This window comes from Malus domestica, chromosome 07, assembly GCF_042453785.1.
Source record: "Malus domestica chromosome 07, GDT2T_hap1".
In the NCBI taxonomy this organism is placed as follows: Eukaryota; Viridiplantae; Streptophyta; class Magnoliopsida; order Rosales; family Rosaceae; genus Malus; species Malus domestica.
This window is the reverse complement of record NC_091667.1, coordinates 5,197,815-5,204,391: the sequence shown is the minus strand read 5'-3', so window position 1 is coordinate 5,204,391 and position 6,577 is coordinate 5,197,815.

The following is a 6,577-nucleotide window of genomic DNA, read 5'->3' as shown; positions in this document are numbered from 1 at the left end:
TCGTGTGCCCACACATCCCACGAAGCATCCTCATCTCCGCTACACCCATTTTGTGTACGTGTTGATGCTTCACCGCCCAACATTCTGTGCCATACAACATCGCTGGCCTTATTGCCGTCCTATAAAATTTTCCCTTGAGCTTCAGTGGCCTACGACGGTCACACAACACGCCGGATGCACTCTTACACTTCATCCATCCAGCTCGTATTCTATGGTTGAGATCTCCATCTAATTCTCCGTTCTCTTGCAAGATAGATCCTAGGTAGCGAAAACGGTCGCTTTTTGTGATCTTCGCTAGATTGCTCCGGTCATTAGTGTGGATAAGTATATAAATGGATAGAGATAGGAAAGCAAACACAAGATGTACGTGGTTCACCCAGATTGGCTACGTCCACAGAATAGAAGAGTTCTCATTAATTGTGAAGGGTTTACACAAGTACATAGGTTCAAGCTCTCCTTTAGTGAGTACAAGTGAATGATTTAGTACAAATGACATTAGGAAATATCGTGGGAGAATGATCTCGTAATCACGAAACTTCTAAATATCGGAGTGTGGTGTCGTCTTGACTTGCCTTATCTGTCTCATAGGTAGATGTGGCATCTTCTCTGGAAGTACTCTTCCTCCATCCAGGGGTGGTATCTTTAACTGGTGGAGATGCACAAGGTAATGTATCAATTTCACTTGAAGCTTACTTGTAGTTTCAGGCTTGGTCAAGCGCGATACAAACCATGTAGTAGGAGTCCCCCAAGTCGCCGAGCTAGGGGGTCTGCTGAAAGAGGTGACAGACAAGGTAAGCAATCAGAGCTCCGACTGATTGTTCACCTTCTCCCCATCTTGCAGCAGCATGAAGGATAAAGAGAAGAAAAATGAGAAGAGATGATATGAGATACTTTTGCTTTTGAAGAAGTAACTTTCCACAGGCTTATTCTTGAACTGAGCTGGAGGGTTTTCTGGTTTCCTCCAGAGTATAAGGCCGACTGAAGAATTTGAGGGTCAAAACAAGTCCATCAAATCTAGAGTACGTTCCACCCTGCTGATATGGGATACTTTTGCTTTTGACAGAGTAATGGATGTATCGGCACGTGTGCTGTTACGCTTGTCTCCACATGCTTCCTTGTATCCTTCGCACTTGCCCTATCTGTTCCTCAAGCAGATGCGGAATCTTCCCTGGAAACATAAGATGTTGAAGATGAGTACTCGAGAGCAATGCCAGGTAAGTAATCAGGTAAGGGGTTCCAGGCAGTCAGTTCCTGGCTGGAAGCTTGATTCCAAGTGCTGACTGATTGCTCTCTTTCTCCTTGTCTTGCAGGTAAAAACAAGGCCAAAGGAAAAGACAGGGAAAAAGCATGATATGGGATACTCTTGCTTTTAACCCTGATGATATGAGATATTCTTGCTCTAGTATAGCTTGTTTGCAGAGGTATTATCGGGGGGAAAGAAAGCTGAATATTTCGAAAGGCTTCGTTGGGAGTGCCCTCTCAGATATGATGAAGGGTTGAGCATTTTTGCAGGTCTGCCTGTCCGTTGGGGATGGAGGTCGACATATATAGGAGTCTCCCTAACAACAAGTAGTAATGTTATTCCTTTACCCTGCTTGGTCATAGCACGGTAGTGGGAGCTGCCAGTTTCACATGTTTTAACTCTGTCAGAGCACTTTGAAAAAGTGGTCTGTGGTATCTGGCTCTCGAGATTTGGAGAACGATGCCTCTTCGATTTTTGAGAAAGCAATCATGCTGGGGGTCTGGCTCTCGAGATTCGGAGAGCAGTGTCTCTTCGATTTTTGAGGAAGTAATCATGTTGGGAGTCTGGCTCTCGAGATTCGGAGGGCGGTGCCTCTTCGATTTTGGAGCAAGCAATCCTGTTGGGAGTGTTGTCTCGAATGTGAGTAAAGGTTGGGCATGTTTGCTAGTCTACCTTGCCACGAAGCACAGAGGTTGACACACATGGACTTTCCAATTATCCAGCAATGGTACTGTTCCTTTACCCTCTTTTCGCTTTTGAGAAAGTAGTCATGTTGGGAGTCTGGCTCTCGAGATTCGGAGGACGGTGCCTCTTCGATTTTGGAGCAAGCAATCTTGTTGGGAGTGTTTTCTCGAATGTGAGTAAAGGTTGGGCATGTTTGCTAGTCTACCTTGCCACGAAGCACAGAGGTTGACACACAGGGACTTTCCAATTATCCAGCAGTGGTACTGTTCCTTTACCCTTGTGGGTAATAATATGGTAGCTAGACCTTCAAAATTTATGTGTCTAAACTTTGCTAGTGCTGTTTCTTTGCTATTCTTTTACCTTTCTTGGTCAGAGCGATGTAGTGGGAGCTGCAAGCTTCACGTGCTCAACTTTGGCAGAGAACTTTGGCAAAGTTATATGTGGTACCCATGAGCTATTGTTGCGTGTGGGAAGTGGGTGATTGAACAGTAAGATTCATGTGCTTTCTACTTCACCAGAAGTCTTCGACAGAATGCCCATAATTTCTGTAAAGCTGAGTGTGCGTGTGACAGGTGCTGACAAGGCTAGAAAAGTAGGTGCCTCTTCGATTTCTGAGATCGGCCCTCGTGGTCTCTGAGCAGCCCAGCTTTTGAGAAAGCGAGCGCCTCTTCGATTGATTTGGAAAACGATGCCTCATCGATTTTTGAGAAAGCAATCATGCTGGGGGTCTAGCTCTCGAAGATTCGGGGAGAAGTGTCTCTTCGATTTTTGAGAAAGTAATCATGTTGGGAGTCTGGCTCTCGAGATTCGGAGGGCGGTGCCTCTTCGATTTTGGAGCAAGCAATCTTGTTGGGAGTGTTTTCTCGAATGTGAGTAAAGGTTGGGCATGTTTGCTAGTCTACCTTGCCACGAAGCACAGAGGTTGACACACAGGGACTTTCCAATTATCCAGCAATGGTACTGTTCCTTTACCCTCTCTTCGAATTTAAGAAAGTAGTCATGTTGGGAGTCTGGCTCTCGAGATTCGGAGGACGGTGCCTCTTCGATTTTGGAGCAAGCAATCTTATTGGGAGTGTTTTCTCGAATGTGAGTAAAGGTTGGGCATGTTTGCTAGTCTACCTTGCCACGAAGCACAGAGGTTGACACACAGGGACTTTCCAATTATCCAGCAGTGGTACTGTTCCTTTACCCTTGTGGGTAATAATATGGTAGCTAGACCTTCAAAATTTATGGGTCTAAACTTTGTTAGTGCTGTTTCTTTGCTATTCTTTTACCCTTCTTGGTCAGAGCGATGTAGTGGGAGCTGCAAGCTTCACGTGCTCAACTTTGGCAGAGAACTTGGGCAAAGTTATCTGTGGTACCCATGAGCTATTGTTGCGTGTGGGAAGTGGGTGATTGAACAGTAAGATTCATGTGCTTTCTACTTCCCCAGAAGTCTTCGACAGAATGCCAATAATTTCTGCAAAGCTGAGTGTGCGTGTGACAGGTGCTGACAAGGCTGAAAAAGTAGGTGCCTCTTCGATTTCTGAGATCGGCCCTCGTGGTCTCTGGGAAGCCCAGCTTTTGAGAAAGCGAGCGCCTCTTCGATTTCTGAGATCGGCCTTCGTGGTCTTTAAGCAGCCCAACTTTTGAGAAAGCAAACGCCTCTTCGATTTCTGAGATCAACCCTCGTGATTTCTAAGCAGCCCAGCTTTTGAGAAAGCAAACGCCTCTTCGATTTCTGAGCAGGCGCCTCTTCGATTTCTGAAGCTCCGTCGAGTGCAGATTTTTATAGGGGCTGGCATTAAGTTCCAAAGCACACTTGAATCTCCACCAGTAGAAGCTTCATTCTTGCACTTCTAAGATCTTGATTTGTCCGACCTCTTCTCTCTTCAACACCTTTGAAAATGTCTGGCCCCTCCGACCGTCGTTTTGACTTGAACCTTGTTGAAGAGGCAGCCCCGCCTTCTCCAGACAACATATGGCGCCCATCCTTCGTCTCCCCTACTGGTCCTCTTACCGTTGGGGATTCCGTGATGAAGAATGATATGACCGCTGCGGTGGTGGCCAGGAACCTTCTCACTCCCAAAGATAACAGACTACTTTCCCAACGGTCTGATGAGTTAGCTGTTAAGGATTCGCTGGCTCTCAGTGTTCAGTGTGCAGGTTCTGTGTCTAATATGGCCCAACGCCTATTTGCTCGAACCCGCCAAGTTGAATCATTGGCGGCTGAAGTGATGAGTCTCAAACAGGAGATTAGAGGGCTCAAGCATGAGAATAAACAGTTGCACCGGCTCGCACATGACTATGCTACAAACATGAAGAGGAAGCTTGACCAGATAAAGGAAACTGATGGTCAGGTTTTACTTGATCATCAGAGATTTGTGGGTTTGTTCCAAAGGCATTTATTGCCTTCGTCTTCTGGGGCTGTACCGCGTAATGAAGCTCCGAATGATCAACCTCTGATGCCTCCTCATTCTAGGGTTCTGTCCAGTACTGAGGCTCCAAATGATCCCCCTCCGGTGCCTTCTCTTTTTGGGGCTCTACCGACTGCTGAGACTTCTCCTAAGCAACCTTTGTGAAGGCTCCCTCTTGTGTGTTTATTTTGACTCGTATATGTACATATTTGTAGCTTATCGGGGATATCAATAAATAAGCTTTCCTTCATTTCAACGTATTGTGTTAAATACACCAAAGCCTTCTTCGCTAAGTTCTTTGAATTTTCTTTTGTTGAAGCTTGTATGTTGAAGCTTTCTGAGTGGAGCATGTAGGTTGGGGTAGTGTTCCCTTAATTTCCCGAGTGAGGAAAACTTCTCGGTTGGAGACTTGGAAAATCCAAGTCACTGAGTGGGATCGGCTATATGAATCTTAGAACGCCATTGTGCTCGATCCTGTGTCATGTCCTTCGTTAGATCCAAGTACTCTAAGTCTTTTCTTAGAGTCTCTTCCAAAGTTTTCCTAGGTCTTCCTCTACCCCTTCGGCCCTGAACCTCTGTCCCATAGTCGCATCTTCTAATCGGAGCGTCAGTAGGCCTTCTTTGCACATGTCCAAACCACCGTAACCGATTTTCTCTCATCTTTCCTTCAATTTCGGCTACTCCTACTTTACCCCGGATATCCTCATTCCTAATCTTATCCTTTCTCGTGTGCCCACACATCCAACGAAGCATCCTCATCTCCGCTACACCCATTTTGTGTACGTGTTGATGTTTCACCGCCCAACATTCTGTGCCATACAGCATCGCCGGCCTTATTGCCGTCCTATAAAATTTTCCCTTGAGCTTCAGTGGCATACGGCGGTCACACAACACGCCGGATGCACTCTTCCACTTCATCCATCCAGCTTGTATTCTATGGTTGAGATCTCCATCTAATTCTCCGTTCTTTTGCAAGATAGATCCTAGGTAACGAAAACGGTCGCTCTTTGGTATTTCTTGATCTCCGATCCTCACCCCTAACTCGTTTTGGCCTCCATTTGCACTGAACTTGCACTCCATATATTCTGTCTTTGATCGGCTTAGGCGAAGACCTTTAGATTCCAACACTTCTCTCCAAAGGTTAAGCTTTGCATTTACCCCTTCCTGAGTTTCATCTATCAACACTATATCGTCTGCGAAAAGCATACACCAAGGAATATCATCTTGAATATGTCCTGTTAACTCATCCATTACCAACGCAAAAAGGTAAGGACTTAAGGATGAGCCTTGATGTAATCCTACAGTTATGGGAAAGCTTTCGGTTTGTCCTTCATGAGTTCTTACGGCAGTCTTTGCTCCTTCATACATATCCTTTATAGCTTGGATATATGCTACTCGTACTCCTTTCTTCTCTAAAATCCTCCAAAGAATGTCTCTTGGGACCCTATCATACGCTTTTTCCAAATCTATAAAGACCATGTGTAAATCCTTTTTCCCATCTCTATATCTTTCCATCAATCTTCGTAAGAGATAGATTGCCTCCATGGTTGAGCGCCCTGGCATGAACCCGAATTGGTTGTTCGAAACCCGTGTCTCTTGCCTCAATCTATGCTCAATGACTCTCTCCCAGAGCTTCATTGTATGACTCATTAGCTTAATACCCCTATAGTTCATGCAATTTTGTACGTCGCCCTTATTCTTGTAGATAGGCACCAAAGTGCTCGTTCGCCACTCATTTGGCATCTTCTTCGTTTTCAAAATCCTATTGAAAAGGTCAGTGAGCCATGTTATACCTGTCTCTCCCAAAAGTTTCCACACTTCGATTGGTATATTGTCTGGGCCTATTGCTTTTTTATGCTTCATCTTCTTCAAAGCTACAACCACTTCTTCCTTCCGAATTCGACGATAAAAAGAGTAGTTTCTACACTCTTCTGAGTTACTCAACTCCCCTAAAGAAGCACTCATTTCATGTCCATCATTGAAAAGATTATGAAAATAACCTCTCCATCTGTCTTTAACCGCGTTCTCTGTAGCAAGAACCTTTCCATCCTCATCCTTGATGCACCTCACTTGGTTTAGGTCCCTTGTCTTCTTTTCCCTTGCTCTAGATAGTTTATAGATATCCAACTCTCCTTCTTTGGTATCTAGTCGTTTATACATATCGTCGTAAGCCGCTAACTTAGCTTCTCTAACAGCTTTCTTCGCCTCTTGCTTCGCTTTTCTATACCTTTCACCATTTTCATCGGTCCTCTCC